The following is an 18,889-nucleotide window of genomic DNA, read 5'->3' as shown; positions in this document are numbered from 1 at the left end:
ACTATGAAATGCACAGTACATTCTTCGACTGTCTTTGAAGTGCACAGACGGCTGGTAAAAGTTTATCCAAGAGTGTTCTGAAAAAAACTTTCAGGCTTTTAGCGAGAGAGGTGTCAGCAATAAAAGTCAAATCCAAAATTAGAATTTCACTCTGAAATACTGGGGGGGCACCCTGTGTCAAAAGCCTAGCTAAAAGCCTCACATCATCACATTTGACTCACTTGATATTTAAGAAAGAAGGAGACAAAACAAGATCGAAGCTGCTGCCAAAACTTGACAAGGCTGCAGCTCGCTCCATTAAATGTAATTAAAAGTGTGTCCAGGAAACATAAGTACTTGAGCGCAACAGAGGGAGAGATTGTCAGAATAGTTTCAGTGAAGTGTTTGTGGTACTAGCAAATAAAGATCAGTAAAGTGCCACTGCCAAAAAGCGACACAATAGGTAGCACTCATCTGATGAATTGAAGTTACATAGATCCAGCAATTGGTTTTCTGGTAGTGAGTCAGTGGGAAGTGACAATGTGTTGACCAGCTTTATGTCAAAATAGATGGATTTCTTTTGCAGTTATTGTGAGGGAACTTTACCCAATTTCTAGCAAGCTTGCTAGTGACCGAGCTCAAACCTAGCTTTAAACCCTTTTATCGACACATCGAGTTATTATATCTGCTCCAATGAGGACCACAGACCGGATGTGAAAACTAGTCACCACACTTAAACTTTTTTTACAAAGAGTATTATTTGTTCGCCATTCATCAAATAACTCTAACTGCATTGTAACTACTGTATTCTTGTGTAACAATACGCTGCCTTTTTAATATCACTCACAAGTAAAAACTGAGAATACCATTATACATCCATAAGCAAAAAGACCTTTTCTGAAGCAAATCCAGATTCAGCACAATTCCCCTTCCAGCCTTAAACAGTGACGCTTTCTCCCCATCTGTATTCTTGGCGATCCCACCGCGTCACATTGACGCGAGAATAAAATTCCACACAAAGAGTTGGAATCATAATTTAAAGAGTGTACGCGGTTGAACTTTGAAGACCAATTGAGTGAAAAGTAAAGGCGAACGTGAGCAGCCAAGTTCATCCCAATCGTCGCGCTCTCTAACGGTTCCAGCTCAGAAAACAAAACCCATCGAACCAGAGTTGCCCGAACAAAAAAAAGGGGACGACTTCGGTCACAAGAGTGAAGTTTTCTCAACTTACTTGGTTAGCACATGAAAAGACTTTGATGTCCGCCGGTACTCCTCCAAGAAAAAGCACGGTATTCCACGTCGTTGCGCTGTATATATTTAAACCTGCGATAGGTTTAAAGCGCACACATCTCCCGTGTGTGGAGTTTCTCATCCACGCAGTCCAACTCTCCTCTGTTCGGGGGGAAATGGAAAAAGCCCCACGGCGGTAATCCGTGCGCGACACCGCCGGCCGCGGATCTCCAGATGTCTGCGGCTATATCTCTTCACTTGAGCTCCTCGTTATCTCCACGTCCCAGGTTTGGATTCCTTTCTTCCCAAATCCACCTCGTACGGTCTGGGGGTGGGGAGACAAGAGCCAGCCCCCCTCTCTCCCTCTCTCTCTCCTCCCTCCCCGAGACAGCGGGGTGAAAACACGGAGCTCGGTGCTGCGTTCAAGGCCGCCTCATAAAGTCGCGAGTCTTCCCGCTGACTCCGTAGTAAATCTAGGCAGTTGGTGCGTTCATGAGCCTTCAGTGGGAAATCATCGCTCACTGAGGAAAAGCAGGTGTGGCTCCTCATCTCTGCATGATTGACGCAGACTAAAAAGGACAAACGGTATAGAAATATTTTTGTTTTCATGAATAACAGAGGCCCTGATAAATTAAATCAATACAATACATTCAGAAATGAGGAAAAGCAGCATATATATATATATATATATATATATATATATATACACACACAGACTAAAAAGGACAACATCTTTTATTCATGTAAACAAAAATGTTTCTATGCCTTTTATGATTTTTAAATTTCAAATTGTATCAATTGCCAAATATAGTTCTGGGTCAATATCAATTTGGCAATGTTATTAACTTCATCAAACGTGATGAAACATTACACAGAATTTGAATCAGAATTGCAACAAAGGTAATTAGACTACAGGCGTATGGAGAATTGCTGAAAACCTTGTGAGTCATGGAGTTGTGAGTGTCTAAGTGTCTTTGGTCTTCTCCGTCGCAGAATTTTACTGCCACAATGACTTAGTGCTTTAGAAGTAGTCACTGTCCATATCCTTTATTTTGGGGGGGGCAGGGATAATGTGACTCAACAAATAATAACCAGGATCAGCAGGGGAAAATAACATGACATCATGGTAGATAATGTAACCTGACAGGTTGGTCTGGATCGTGTCGAGTTTTCTGGTCTTGCTTAAAAATATATTTCAAAGCCCCTGATCACTGGTCATAAATGTGGGTTCTGAAACTTAAGACACTTTCCCACAAGACATCAACACTCATTTTGACTTCATAATTTCTCATTTATCTTGTGACTGAAAAATCCGAAAAGGCAGCACCTCACACTTTCGTGAAGGCACATTTAACTTCATCATGAACACAGAAAAGTCATTTGCAAGGTAGAATTCTGCATTCATCTTCACAAGAGAGGGACCCACAATCAGTCAAAGTGGAAACACCGCTTTCGGCTGGCTGGTAGAGAGTTTGAATTTGAGCAGGGACAGCTGCCTTCCCCGAGACCCAGCAGAGAGGCCAGCAATAGACCGGAGACACATTTGTCACATAACCCCGGCAGTTGGCCAAACCAAAGGAACTTGCATTCAAATCCTGCTAATGTATGCTGTGGCCACTAAAGATTATTGCCTGCACAGAGTGCTGCTGATTCAGACTCTGTTTGCAGCGATTAACTAAATAAATGACCCTCTATTTACTACATCTAAAACAGAGGGATAATTTGCTCTCCTAATCACTCACGCGCTAAAAAGGAGTCAAAATTAGCACTGTTTTTTGGGATGTTAAAGTTACGTTTTTGTTTTTTTTTAACAGGGCAGAGTGCTCACTAAAAAGCCTCTAGTGATTAATTGCACTTTGCATGAATTGACAGCACTTACTGTGAACTTTTTTTTTTTTTTTCAACGGTGGTCAGGCCGTAATGAATTGGCACAGCTTTATTAAAACGCCTCATCTCTGTTCCGGCAGTCTCTCTCCCCCTCCTCTGTTCTATCGGGAAAGCGGTGTGATATTCAGCACACTGTAAAGAGTAGTGAGAGGGTCAATTTGATTTAAAAGTTCAGAAAAAACCTGTTTTTATCTTGGGTGGGTCGACCCTTATTTACACCTAAGCTCCTTATTTAATCCGGCTGGTACATCTTTGTGGCAAAGCAGAGCTCTCCGGACCATTCCCTCGGCGGCGTGAGCCTGAACCGGGTGAATTTCACTCTGGTAGGCAAATGCGCTCGGTGGCCGGTGCTTGTGCTTCGGAAGGATAAAAACAGCACTTACCGCCTGACATGTGCAATCCATAATGGAATAACGAGACTCCTCCACAGTGGGAGCTCTCTACCGGTGTTGTCTGTGAGAGTGTTCCTGAACGTGTAGCCATGTAGATCTGCTCAAGGGAGAGTGGTTAATCGCCTGCGTCTTATTCTCTATTCATGTTACACCATGTAGTTGGTGATGATGATGATGATGGCCAATGAACTGATTCTTTCACTGGGTTGTTACAGTAAAGTGGAAGTGACTGTACATATGTGCCTATTATCGGACATGGAACTGGTCCATGGGTAACGTAGGGGAGTCTAGGAGCCCAACCACAAATACAATAGGAGTCGCGCGGGTAGGGGAAGCACAGACAAGGTCATCACAGTAGGATCTTTGACGGTGGATGGGAGCTTGTTTCACTTCATGCAGTGCGAGGTGCAAATTGCCGTGTGGGAGTTGTGACACATATCTAACCCACAGCCGAGCGAAGACCAGAAGATAACAAGGTTGAGACTGAGTCACGGCTAAGACCAAGGAGGGGCAAGACCCAGATCAGAATGAACATCTCAGGTTGCCATCATAAATCCAAATCCAGAGCAAAACCTACAAAATGTAACCCTTTTTAAGATTTCCAACCAAATCCTCAAAGCATAACTGAGAGGTGCTCTGCTTACAAATGGATGGACGGCGCCATACATTGCCTCCTTGACTGTCAGAGATCCCTGGGTCAGATCGCTCTTTTTTTCTTAGAGTTAAGAAATGATTTCTTTTCGAGAAATAAAATGAATGGGTGCCACCATTTGCCATTAAGAAACACTCAGCCACAACTTACTCTCTAAGATGGATTTTGGAGCATCTTTCTTGAGAGGTCAGGATCAGAAAAAACTTTATTAATCAAGACGGAAATTTTGTATGGTACACTTGATCCACTGTCACAAGTTACTCCAGTTACTTCCAGCTATTCTGGATCGCAGCATTGAGACAATGAGACAGTGCATAACTGCACCAATTCATGTGCCTTCATTTAAAAAATGGACAAAACGTCTTCTGTGCATTGTAAGGCTCAGTAAAGCAAAGCAAAACAAGAACAAGCAGCAATGCAAACCAATTGAAAAATGAAGTCGGGATCGCAGAGTACACAAAGAAGACAGCAAATGAAGGGAAGGAGGTATTAAAGACGGAAGAAATGATTTTAAACATTCCCAGTACTTCACCCTCTGCCACTGTGGGACCGGAGAGGTAATTAATCATCAATGAATAATGACTTTCAAATGAGTTTGCTTTTGCATACGCAGTTGCAGAATGACTCACAGAGCTCTGTCCTGTAGCGTCCTTTCTGACGGTTTCCCAGCATCTTTCTGTTGGAATCTGTCACCCACAGGGATAAGACCAATCACCTCTGATAGCAGGCAGCCATCGCTCATTCTGTCCCCGGAGGCGACAGCCCACTTACTGCTGGACGGTGTTCAAATGGAGGACGTTTCATCACCCCACCAAAAACACAATTAAAAACATGAGCAACATGAGCTCACTCTTGGGATCTGGGAACCCCGACCCAATCCACAAGTTGGGTAGCTCTAAATGTGCTTCCCTCTCCTGGATATTTACTCTCCGGGTGATGGAGTGTTTGTCTGCTTGGGTGACCAGCGCTGTTTGGAGACTTCAGTGTGAAAAACGTCTCCATCAGTGAGAGGTTTTGGTGCCTTTGCTGGGGAGACAAGCGAAAGAGTTTGCTGATCATTTCCACGCTTATGGCCGGACACAAGCAGCGCGCACAGAGACAGACTGACGGTTATTACACAGCCATGATGCTCCCTCTTATCTCCCACCACGATAGAGATCTACAAAGAGCTCGAGAGAGATTATGAATTCATTACCTTGATACACAAGCGCAATAGACAGCAGACAGTTCCAGAATGAAGAGCTCAGTGAGCGCACTAGAAAGGGCAGGAATGTGAGAAGTATAAAACAGGAGGCAGAGAATAAACCTGCCTACACTTTTTTTTTTCACTCATGTGAAGAGGATTTTGGAAGTCGCCCTGATGCTCCCAATCATGATCGCTTGATCAGGCTCACGTAACAAATTCAAATGTGGCACTTTGTGTGCGAAATGTGATTAATTATTCAGGAAATTATGGTCCTATTTGGAAACAAAACACATTAGAATATTTTGTGCTGCCAGATTTACTGACTCCTCCGCCGCTTTGGCTTTTTCCGCAGCCCTCTTGTGCTAATTTTGACTGGCACACTCACGTAAGAAGAGCATGCATCACTGATTCGCAAGGTTCATTGTGCAGTCAGTCATTTGACTTTTTTCAGTCATGTCACAACACGTGGGAGATAAAAGAATATTCTTTCCTTCTTTCAATTTGATCTTGCATGCAGTGAGTGACTGTGTATTATATGGGATACAAATCGGCAAGTGGTGTCTCGCTCACCCCATTTGAAGTCGGTCATTTCAATGTGTTTATAGTAGTGATGGGCTGATAAGGCTTCATGAAATCCATCCCTTTTTTTCAGAGGCGCTCTCAGTCTAGAAATGTTGTGAGTTTTCATTAAAGCAGAGGCCCAAAACCAACTATAGCTAAGAGTGATATCAAGTGACGTGTCACATCATCTTTGTTTTTTCAGTCCTCAGTTCATGTCTTTAACTGTACTCAGACACTTACTTTTAACTTCCTGAGTATAATACTATATATATATATATATATATATATATATATATATATATATATATATATATATATATATATATATATATATATATATATATATATATATATACATATATATATATATATATATACTTTTCATATCATGCAATGGTCTTATTTTTGTGCCATAATCCTGCAAAATTCTGAGCGTACAACTATACAAAAGTAATGTGTTGAAAATTAATTATTATAAATCTTTTGTGCTCAGTAAATGTTATTATTGTGTGCATCAGAGGAGTGCGGTGCGAGGACTGCGGACCTTGTCTCCTTGTACACTACAGGTTTGCTACATACATTTGTGTAACTTCTCTGAAGGGTTAAATTCAAAGGTAACTTGTCTCACAGACCAGAGACACAGACAGAGACAGGTCACATCTTCAATGCAGTTTCTTCAATAAATACATTTTATTTTTAATATTTGAAATAGAAGAAAATGACGGGGAATTGTGAAAGAAAGTGGATGGACGAATCACTTCTCTTTTTTTTTGTGGTTACAAAACATTGATGTCTGCTCCAGTTTTCTGCTCAGCTCTCCTTTGACCAATTGCAATATGGACTCCTTTCAAAGTGTGTTTATTCCTTCCAGCTGTCTTGAACTCATCTGACATTTTGAGCGAAGCGAGCGGCTGCAGCGAAATAAACTGATGAGTTTCACAGTGTGAAAAGAATCACCAACAGACAGAGGAATTGCCTGTGGTCAACTGATCTAAACTGTATATAATTATGCTTTGTTGTGCTACGGAATTAAACATGGACATAATGGATTTGTTTTCCCAACTTCCTGGTCATAAAACAAGGTTTTGTGAATTTAAAAAATTCAGATTCAACACTCATGGAGACGTACAGAAAGCATTATTGATACTAAAAAAACTGTTGGAATAATGGGAGTTACACTGGTCTCAAAGCTAAAAGCATTGCATTTTGTGAGCATCATTGTACATCCGTCCGGTGAATATTCTTTGCCATGAATGTTCACCGCAGGGAACTGGCGTGTGCACTTTACCGTGCGTGTTCGAGGGCCTTTGATAACGGCTTGTGAGTGCATTTGTGCACCTTCAGTGCTCGCGGGTAATCGCTGCCCTGCTCTCTGCACACAGAAGTGTTCCTTTCAGCAAGCGTATGGGTGAGAGCACGTGCGCGCGCATTTACACACCATGTAAAAAAAAAAAACGAGTCGCAATGAGTGATGCCAGAGGTGGTTTTGGACCGACCTCTCCACTCGCTTGCTGGCTCTCTAATGGCCCCCTCAGTGGGTTGGCTGACCGACTTGCTGGCTGTCAGTGGCTCCGTCTTCCATATTTGGTCGTAGTGAGAGAACGATGGCAGCAGGGCGGTGGGTGGGGGCAACTGTAACGTTATGTTTACACGCCGGGTAAAAAGGTCAGAGCACCAGAATGCCATTGAGCAAACACAGATCACTCGGAGACGATGAGTGTGGAATCATGTCAATGATTCCAAGGAAGGTAAAAACTGATTCAGTACACACATTTATTACCCGTTCACTATCACAACAACTAACAGAGAAGATATCAGCAGTTTATATTTGATGTTAGTTTACCTTTCCTGCACTCATTCCTCATTCCTGTCCAGGAGAGTTTATCACGGTGACATTTATATTAAAGTCCAGGGGCCCTGAGCATGGTCGCGGAGAGAATTTAAAGGTTGCAGGTTGTTAGTTGATCATTCTGCTCACGGGGTTGAGAGACGCCATTTTTTTGTGTGCAACAGCCACAGCACAGGGTTTACGCCATGCACTTCAGCTTAAGTATCAACTTGTGCGATTCTTTCGCAGGAGTCAAGAGCTCTGTCTATTTGTTTTGTGTGTGTGTGAGTTAAAGTCTATTGTATTCATCACAACTGTTTAATTCCAAGTGTGTCCTTGTGTGTAGCAAGTTCATATAGGAAGTCAAGACGGGTGTGTGCACTTCAGATTCACTTTGAGTTCCCAGTGGACGCTCGGGAAGTCAAGATATCGTAATAGAAACTCGTAAGGCGTCTCTAATTCACCACAGTACAGCAGTCCTGGTGGCCCACAGCCAGCAAATAAACTACAGGTAGTTTGAAACCCCACATTCTATTCTCTGTCTTCCTCCTTTTCATCTCAGGCCCCTGACAGTTGAGCGCAGGCAGTAGAAAGGAAATTAAATGCAACCATCCTTATAGTCGCACTCTTGTCCGCTTGACTGCTCGCCTGCTTGTTTTCCCTGGGCAATGTTTATGCTGTGCCCGGCCCAGGACCCAATAAATTCGCCCACACAGCACTGTGCTCTCAACCAGAATCTGAGTGGGTCTGGCAAGCAAGAGCCACAGTCCCATTCTCATTCACTCTTCTGGATTAGGCCCTTAGCTGGGGGCCATCCAGCCTCGATTGTATTAATGGAGATAAGATAGCGTCTCCGCACCAAATCCAAAATGTACTGTATAAGCATGTCACTTGTATGAGCTCCTCTCTGCAGATATTTAACTTCATCCTTTGGGCAAAGTTTTACAAAACAGTGGTAACCCATTAAGAAACTATTTAGAAGTTTAACATTGAGATCTGAGCGAGTGGCCCCAAAGACCCCCCCCCCCTTAAGTTTTAATTCACACCAAAGCAGGGGTCGGATTTTTAACAGTACACAAAATGCCCAACTGGAGGCAGTACGCACACAGTAGCAGCTATTTGAGAGCGACTTTATCTGCAACAAAGAAGAAGTCAAACACTGTTCATGCAGATCAAAACATCATCTATGTTGCGCCTCTTTTCAAGCTGTTTGTTCCCAAATTACACAAGTTATTTATTGCTGTGTAATAATTTCTTGCATTATGACTCTAGTTGCCTCGCGAAAAATTTCTCCCCAGGCCGAAGTAACAGTTTGTCAACACAATCTCGTTCCGATGGTATGAAAGACAGACTATTTTTAAGTATACTAAATCCTGACATACTCTGCTGTGTGACGTTCCAGACGGAAGGTTTGAGCATCAATCTCGGACGCAGAAGTCCACTTGAAAATAGTTTCTCTTTGATGCCTTGGGAGTGAGGATGTGTTGGGCTTGTTTGTGTTCACATCGGAGACTTGAGCCAGTTGTACTTGGACTCCAGACACAGCCTATTGTGTGAAACTGAACAGTCTTTCCTAGAGAGGAAACACTCAAAAAGACTAGAAGGGCTCAAAGGCTGTCCTCCCATCCCTTCAAACCTGTCCCCTCAATGACCCCTATACTGTTGTTTTTAATCCACAAAAAAGCATGTTTCTGTGAAATGCATAATCAGCCAGCAGCATCGCGACTGTCTTAATGTTTTGCAAGCAAGAGGGTGTTGTAATCGAACTCCACATATGAATGACATGCTCTGTTGTTTCACAAGTTGTACAAAACAATCGCGTGTGAAACAGGGATTTGTGGATGTTTTAGAAGGGTTCAAGGGAATGCTTCAACAGAAATCAGAACACATGTCCATTCATTTCAGCCTCTGTTGAAAAGTTGGAGGACGCGTTGCCCAACACAAACACGTTGATGGAACAAAATGCTCTTCTTTATACTTCACAAAAAAACCTGAAGACCCGAGGATTCATTTCTTGTCACACAAAATTTCTCTTTCTCTTCTATTCTTTGGCTCCCGTGACATCGACCTTAACCTTGTGCATCATGGGACATGTTTTAGAGAAAAGACTGCTTCAAAATGAGACAATCTATCCTTACATGTTCAAACCATACTCATATATGATGTTGACTGAGGAGTAAACACATCAGCTGTAGTTTGTTTTCGACGTGAGACAAGCAGGCAGTTCAGTGAGTTTCAAAAGGCAGCAGTAGTAGTGTTGTGAGGATTTAAGGATACAATCTATCAGATAAATCCACCTCTCTATTTTGGCGTATTTTCTGTACGTTTGCAGCCCGTTTCATAGCGGAATCGCAGAAGCAGGCCAGAGTTAAGACATGCAACAACTCAACTAAAACGATTTAAAAAAGTAACAGTAATCTCTCTAATCCCAGTCTAGGTGTCTCATTGTTAGTTCCACAACATCATTTTAGCATTGAGGCTTACAGAATATTTGGCGTTTTCACCTGCTGTATTTAGCAATTTCCCTGCTATTTACAGTAAATTCGCTGAGACATGACCGTGATGAGGTTACTAAAAAGCTTCCAGCACATTAACCAGCATGTCTGACTCCCAGTGGCACGCAAGTGTATCGCCCCGTGCTGAGAGCACACAGGGCCCCTTGACGCCAGCTGTAAAGATTAGCAGAGCTTTGTTTAATTGTGCTGCAAACATCCAGGAAGCCACTTAAAGCCTCTGTGTTTCTTTTTTTTTTTTTTTTCGTTTGAAGACACCTTTAAAGCCCAGCCAACGGTCGCTGCCGTTGCCTTTTCACCCAGGTGCGCAGGCTGCGAGGATTAAGTGGCAAAGAGGACCACACCTCGAGCTCCTGGAGAAGATGCTGTCTGAGAATGAGGGGCTTTAAGAGCGGAAGGCAATGCTGTGGAAATGTATAATTAAGAGATACGACTCTCTTTTAAACACAGATGTGCATAGTGATTCTTTAATTTGCATTTGGTGAAGTGAGTGGTGGCTATTTAATAGATGTTTTGCTGAAGCTTCAGTCGTCCTCCCAGTTATTTCTGTTGCAAGCAAGCAATAATTAAGTACCTGAAAGAGTTTTTTGTCCGAGGGTTAAGGTCTGAAGGGGCAACTCATACCAAAATTTGTATTTTCTAGTTTCAGCAATTCCTCGGTTGTGATCTCACAGAATTCCGCGAGCGGAAAAGCAACTAAAAAGACAGGTTTAAGCAGAACGAGACCAAATCTTTGCCCAATTAGAGAAACCTTTTTCAGGCCAAAATAATCCAAACCAAGACAAAGACCAAGACTTTTGGGGTTGAAATTAAAGTCAAGGGGCCAATGTAAATATAAATGCTGTTTATCCATCACTACGTCTAAAATACTTTCTTCTATTTCGGTTTACACATAGCTGGCGGTCCTGACGGGCAACATGCTGTCATTGCCAAGTCCATATTGACATTGGAAAAGTGTACTTTTGTATCCCATCCTGATGCTGAAGGCAGCCTTCAGCATCGCATGTTGGCTTTCAATTGAAGCAACTAATGCCTTTTGTGGCAAATCCAGATGACATGGCAGCATGTCACACATAAAAGAGGGAGGTTGGGGTAAAGAAAGGCAAGGGGTGGCATTCTTTTTGTTCCACAATTTATTTCAAACCCACTCAAATGGCCCTGCGTTTCAGTCACAGTGACTTTCTGTCGGCCCTTTCTGTGGCTCCCCTCCTTAGCGCACATAGTCAGTAAGAAGGAGAGCCACATAAAGGCTTGTACCGTATATAAAACAACTGACATTTGGTCGTCTCCCGGTGTCTCCTATGCAACACGCAACACAGAAGGTCAGTATAGAACGCAACACTCCACTTTGCCAATATCAATATATTACGCCATGGGAGAGAAGATGAGTTGAACAGCTTTTTATGTTTTATATATTTATAAAGAGTAAACAGTTAAAATAAAACTTGACATACCGTACTGCTGCTACTTCCATCTAACATATACACTTTTTGAAACTATAAATCGACCACTCACCAAGTATTACTTTGTGAGTGTCATCTGAATGAAGTCAGGAGGGAGGCTCCCACTAATGGCACACCCTAACACTGTGGACCCAGTAAGATTTAATGGCTTATTCTGTGAGATATCTCCACAGCTTTTTTTTTTCTTCTGCAGTATGAAGCAGATCACTGAGGCATCACAATCATCTCCACCCAATATAGCCTGCATGGTTATTAATACGAGCCGGGTGGCCCCTCGGCGGGGAGGTAGTGAGGGTTTGGACCTCCATTTACTTTGCTCATCCTCATCTACCATTTCTGCATGTCTGCTCCTCTGATAGCAACACTAATAATCAAGTGGTGATATGCAAATAAGCCGATGGTGGGAAAGGAATTTGAGGCGAAGGCGTCATCTTCAGATTGTTATTCAGGCTGAAATGAAACTATTCGCTGGGTAGTTGTGGATATTCCACAATTTCATTTTACACGGATGATGTCATCAGTGCGTGAGCCAAATCTCCCAGTCGAGCTGCATATGCATATTTCAGTATTTGACATTAACATTTGACTATGAAAAGTAAATCACTAAGAAATGATGGCATTTGTATCGAATATTCGCCTTGACATTGCCTTTATCCCATTGGCACTTACTGCGTTTGGTCCGGCTAACTCAACTGTTACTTTGCTGTGCCCTCCATTAGTCTGTACAATTGACCCCAAATTATCTTTAACAAATGTACTCCCTCCAGCACTGATGCACTCTCCAGCTTTATCCCCTCTGTCTCCACTCTTGATGCTGATAACATTATCTAGAAGTGTGCCGTCATCTGTCTGTCAATGTGTGGAGCAAAAAAAGAAAAAAAAAAAAAAAAGAAATCAACTTCTTCTTCTTGGTCTTTTGGCATTCTCCCGCAACTTATTTTTATGGATTTTATGGATCCACCCTGCTCACACCAGTCAGTTTAATGTCCTTCTATATCACACCCATCAACCATTTCTAACTTTCTTTGTCTCGCATGTTCCCAGTCTCACTGCTTTAAGTGTGCCAACTATCTGAGTCTGGCGTCTCTAACTTTGTCTCGAAGCACCAGCTGCCCATCTGACATACTTCTTCCTATTCTCGACCTTTGTATACACTCCCCCCAAAGAAAAGCCTGAGACCCGTCAATTCTGACTTTCCTAACTGAGCTTCCTGTCTTTGTATCAGAGCTACTAACATCATGGCAGGTCTCACGACTGTCCTGTTCAGCTTCCCATTCGCTCCTACTGATTATCTTCTGTCCACCAGTTCCACCCTGTCTGCATTCTCCTCTTCACCCCTTAAAATTCATGTCCAACACTGATCCTAAATACTTGACTCCCACTGTTTCCACTCCCCCATCTTCCCTGATCCTCCTGCCTCTTTCTCACTTACGTACATATATTCTGTGTTGGTCCTACTGAGCTTCATTCCTCTAGTCCTCACCTCATCTTTCTTCTCACCCCATATCATCAGCAAATATCACAGACCATGAAGAGTCCTCTCTAACTTCATCTGTCAAGGAGACTAGAATGGTGCTCTTCATGTAAACTAAAAAACAGTCACATATATATATATATCAAAACTTGAGTGGCTAAATTGCTCGCAGTGTTGTCCATTCAGCATGTCTTTGAACCTTTTCAGTGACCGAGAGGTCATGTCCTTGACAGCACCTGTAACGTTCGGTTGTTGTAGTAAACAATTGTTTGCCTGCTGAAAGCATTATTGGCCACTCTTGGGTGAATAAAATCTGCCTTTACGTTACATTTAGAAGAGACAAAATGTGTGCTTAAGGTGCCATTTATCAGGAGTAAACTCAGCTTTAGTGCCATTAATTGAGAAAAAAAAACATATTTATCTATTGACATCACTAATAGCTGTAAATGTTAGGTCAAGAAGCACATGACTCATAATAAATCTAATTGTAGACAGTCCCAACCACCTGTCTTTTAGTCAAGGCGGTGGGTTGGGTGGGTGGAGAACCTTGTGTTCGCATCGTCGCACACTTCGTTACATCACTTTTAATTTGGGGTTAAATAGTGAATTTGAAACACGGTGAGTGCTCAGAGATGTTTGTGGTTTTATGTCAGCTAATGACAAGATTTTGTATGGTCCACCTGAACAGCTAATACCACTGTTTATAAGTGAATCTATCTCATTTATTTTTTTATTTTCAGGAGAATGTAGTCAAGAGTCCTTTCATCTACAGTTTTCTGAAGTTACCAGGTTAGTTACTTGCTTACATTCATAACTAACATCCACAGGAAATGATCCAGTTTGATTGTGAGCCAGTAATAGTTGACTTTAAGCTCTTATGGACCCATAAATGGGCGGGACATTGCACCCAGAGCTCTCACTTGACCCTCTATTTCTTGAAACCTTGTTGGAGCCCTAAACTTTCGCTTCTGTTGCATTGCATCCTGGGTAAGACAGTATAACATTACAAGGCAGGAAGTGAGGATCGAGCAGGGCGTCATGGGTTCCAATCCCAGAGAGTTGGCCTGTGTGGGCCTGCAGTCGAGGGTCTTGGCGCCACATGCTGATCACGTCATATAAAAGCATGTAAGTTGCTTGCTTATTTATAAATCTATCTATACCCAAGAACCTACGCTGCTCAAAGACAAGCTGCAGCAGTGCAAGATATTTAAAATGCGGACACGTACACCACTACAATGCCACACGGCTCTCTAACCGGATGAAGAGGATGCAACATTAGAGAAGAATGAAAGACTAACAGAGACAAGTGGAGGAGGCGGACATGAAGCAAGTCAATAAAAAATCTATTATGATGCAGGATGCTATACTCCTACAGCAGAAGCTGCACTCATGAAATGGCTGTGCTGGAATGAAAGATTTCACTCACCACAGGGCTGTTTTCAAAACCTCCTTAGCTTCATATCTTCGGCTAGTCCAGCAGCTTCTTCTTCTTCTTCTTCTTGTTACTCGCTCACACGTAACTTTAAAGAGGAGAGAAAACGTGGGGAGAGATAGAGAGAGAGAAAAAGAGGGGGGGAATGAAAGAGAAACATTAATGAAAGGGACTACTAAATGAACTGCTTCTTCAAGTGGTAGGTGGGGGAATTCTACCCAACCTAAGACGGGTTTACGTCTCCCTCACTCTCTCCTGCTTGGCCTTTGTGACCATGGGACGACAGTTCTCGGGCGAAGAGGAGGCTTGCTGCTGATTGCCTGAGAGTCTGAGTGCGAATCTGCATGAAATCCCTGCTGGCTTTTTTTGATCATTTTCTCCTTCATATCTCTAATGAGCCTGGTCCGAATCTGTCCAAGTGGGAGAGTGCTTATTGTGGGCATGTGCGCGCTGCATAATGATTGGATGAGGTGTAATATTTTGGTCATCCACACGTACTGAGCAGAGTGGTGGACATGCTTTTGTTCAGATATGTTCCTCACGTTGCACTCATGGATGTGCATTTTTGATGTGCAGCTGGAGGCCAGCTTGACTGACCAGGAGCCCCACTGAGGCTGGATTCGTGGGCGGCCACGAGTGCAGCCGAAGAGCTTCCACAGGGCAGAGGAGGAAGGTCATCTCCAGTGAAAAGGTCAGAAGAGCTCATCAAGTCATGTGCCCCGAGTCTCTCTCAAGATAACATGAAGATATAATTCAGACTGAGGGCAAAAACAGAAGCATGATGCACTTGATCTTTTCATTCTAAAATCACTGCAATGAAAGTTGCAAAGAGAAGAAGTAAAGAAGTTCATTGTTAATTTATACTCTAGGAAACAGCACACAGCAGGCTTCAACTTGATATACGCACTCAGGTCCTACATGAGGACTTGACATGTTTATTTGCCGCATAACTTATTGCCTCATGTATGATCTAGTACTAAATCAGTTATGATTCCTAGATACTAAAAAAAGGAGGAAGTAGAACACATGCAATAAGCTCATGGCCACCCCATGTGGGCCTAAAGAAATCCATACAGTTTTCTTAAAATACTGTATATTAACCTCTAATGCATGAGATTTTGTGACCCACCACGTTTCCTGTGTCAATGCCTTGCTGTCAAGGCCGTCAAAAAGTTTTGAGATGATGGTTATAATGGGTTTTACTTTAGACTAGGCTACTATAAAAGCATTTGCCACACAGGCTTATTACACGTTTTAATTTCTTGGGTGAAGTGTGGACCCATATATTGCAGACGCGTGCGGATGGTGCGTTCAGGAGGGTGGGAATTTTCTGTACTACTGATCGTAACCAGGGAAAACGTGGCTTCCATGAATTGTGTGTTGTGCAGACAAAAGGACCTTTGGGAAAAAGTGCCCCTTGAAACTGACGCCGGCACAGCATTCTAAAATGTGCTATGTAAACAAAGCTATATTATTAACTCGAATGTAAATTTTACATTCGAAACACAACGTCCATTTTCGATTCCGGGTTGTATACAGAATGTGCTTGAGGAAAACAGAATTTCCGTAGCTCGTAACAAATGTTCTCAATGTGCTCATAACCGGGGCCCGAAAAGTAAACAGTATCCCAGCGTTCTCTCTGGGCCTTATTATCTCTATTACACCTCTTCTGACGGGGCAGGAAGCCCCCCACTAGCAAATACATGTGGAAAAAAACGAACAGAAAAAAGGTGGTAATATATATGACCAGGTATAACTGGTCTCCTGAAGCACAGAATGAGAGGGCAGTGCTGTGTGCTTCTATATCCATTCTGCAATATTCCCTCCTCCACATGCCCAGCTGCCAAGACAAGCGCAGGGGAATTTGTTTAATGTACAGCATTTATTCACTGCACACACGCTGTTGCACTACCGCTTCCTACGACGCATGAGACACTCCCTTGGCTGCGCCGAGTCGCCATTAATCAGCCGGAATGAAGGGTGAGCTGATCAGCACGGAAGCAAAAACTCCTCTTAAATCAACGTCCAAGATAATCGGGATTCCGCCTGACAGTTTGACAGTATTCTGCAGGTGAGATGCTAAAAGTCTTTTTCCACAAGTGGACAGGGGTCGAGGTGCATACCATCCCCTCGTGTGAATGCTCGTGTTTGTTTTCTCATGACCCCGCAACATATTGGCAGCGAGTTAACTCACCGTGCGGAGACAGATGGCCCAGCACCATGGCACATGGCGAACTGGGGAATGAAAACACGCACAGAAATGGCTACATGTATGTTCTCCTGGGTGACGCTACAACATGAAGCAACCAACCGCGTCCATCGTGGTGTACAAACCCCCGTCTTCCAACATTTATAAGAGCATAAGCCACTTATGCTATATTTCTGGTCTCTGCTTCCTTTGCTGTGCTCAAGACAGATATCCACTACACACAGTCTTCGTTTTTGCGAACAATAGACCCATTTGCTAATTTCATTTGGATTATGGATCAACAGAGCAGTGTTTTTCAACCGTTTTATGAGCCATGGCACACTTCATTCATTGAATCATTCATTCAATAATACGTCACGATATAGTTATTCATTTACTTTAAATGACTTTTTTGATTTTATCACAATCTCTTTCACATGATTTTATTCTAGTTTGGAGAAGTTCCAGACAAATCTTTAACATACTTTGCCTCAACTTGCTTCATAACAAGTTTTTCTCCCTTCACAATTTGGACCGAACTTTGCTGGTCTCTGAGTGTCTTTTGAAGTGAGACGTCAGGTTAGCCGAGCTCTTTTTCGACAGTTTTTGGCGTCGCGGGGTCCGACAAGGAGGACTCCATCGTCCTGTTGTGAAGGTGTGTGCTCAAGTTAGAGGCACATCTGGTTTGAAAACTATGAAAAGTTGCACATGTGAGTGTCATCTTCTCTGTGAGTGTGTGAGGGAAGAAGAGCACTGCAAATCAGGAGCAATTCATCACAGAATCCATGTCATCACCCTACAGATGTGTGTGACGCGCCACAAAAACGCTGCAGTAGAGGAAGTATGTGAGACTCAGCATAAAACATTTTAACTTCACGACACTTTCGTCATAAGCTCATAGAAATTGCTAATGCTTTGGGACGCTGTAGTCCGAACAGAGAAGCTCTTTTTGTGAGCGATATTCTTTATTTAATGCTAGTCTCAAAGTCATCTGTCCGTCAAACATGTTTTTAGGTCCAAAATTACGAACCGATTACAAAGTTGTGTGACGTATCTGATTGAATACAGAATTCAAGCTGCGACCAGGGAAACCTGACGTAAAGTCAGAAAACCTACAACCTGACATAAGGAAAACCCACATTCCTGTTCCTCAGAACACGGCTTTAGAGAAAAATGAAAGAAAAACTTCAACATCAAGACTGACAATGAACCCATGAAGTGCCTTTTATACGTCGCTTTTTAAAACGTCTGTCGTGCTGTAAACCACTTTTCAATTCAAGCCATAGGTTCTTGGAAAAGCAAGGTGAAGAGATGAACATGTACGTTCCATGTTGTGCCGCAAGTGAGCTCACACCAACCAAATATATATCACAAAGTGAATTTAAAAAATATTTCCCAGCTGCAAGACCACGATGGGGAACTGTTACCAAGGCAACAACGGATTCCACCCTCCTCCCCAACTGTCCTCCAGGTAGAAGCGGATTGACATACCCTTGAGCAATTAAAAATATGATCTCCTTCAGAAAGCAGCGGAGAGCGGGAGCGCCAAAAGAATGACAAGAGAAACTGAAGGAGGAAATGAAAGGGAAGGGAAGAGCATGGACTGGAGAGAAAGAGGGAATGAGAACATAATCTAATCAATAAGGAGGGATGTGCTGAGCAATAAACAAGGGGGCAACAAGGAGGAGGGATTTAGGAGCAGTGGGTGACGAAGGAGGAGGTGATTCAAGGAGTTGTACCGTAACGGTAGGTGAACACAAGAGAGAGAGGACGGAAGCCAGAATAAACTAGGCAGAGAAATAAAGATGAGCTGAGACGAGAAACCAACAGAGGAGATAATGGGGGTGGAGAGACTTGATGGAGCCAAGAGGGATGGAGAATAATAGACTGGGATGACAAGAGGGGAAATAAAGTGGGTGAAAGTTAAAAGAAGAGCTGAGACAATGGGGAAAAATATGTCAATGCTAATTACCTACCTCGATGTAAGACAATGCAACACTCATTTGAATCGCACTTCCAAATTCCATTCCAAAAAACAAAGAGAGGAATGGAATTAATATCAGCGTCAATTCACACCTTTATGATTCACTTCTGTTCAGCTTCG

The 18,889-nt window shown here is 42.8% G+C and overlaps 1 protein-coding gene across 15 annotated transcripts in view; it reads right to left on the bottom strand.

Annotated features, from left to right (window-relative positions):
- The window catches only part of ptprsa (protein tyrosine phosphatase receptor type Sa), a 214,840-nt gene that overhangs the window by 153,429 nt on the left and 42,522 nt on the right, over positions 1–18,889 (bottom strand). For 14 of the 15 annotated variants that reach the window (XM_053843556.1, XM_053843721.1, XM_053843882.1 and 11 more), the window contains exon 2: positions 14,592–14,685. The gene's annotated coding sequence lies outside the window, so the exon portion shown is untranslated. Of the gene's footprint in view, positions 1–1,210; positions 1,633–14,591; positions 14,686–18,889 lie in introns of those variants that run through there. The other variant, XM_053843638.1, reaches the window with a different exon arrangement.

This window comes from Synchiropus splendidus, chromosome 1, assembly GCF_027744825.2.
Source record: "Synchiropus splendidus isolate RoL2022-P1 chromosome 1, RoL_Sspl_1.0, whole genome shotgun sequence".
Classification (NCBI taxonomy): Eukaryota; Metazoa; Chordata; class Actinopteri; order Syngnathiformes; family Callionymidae; genus Synchiropus; species Synchiropus splendidus.
Note: the sequence above shows the minus strand (reverse complement) of the source record. Positions and strands in the feature narration are given on the sequence as shown.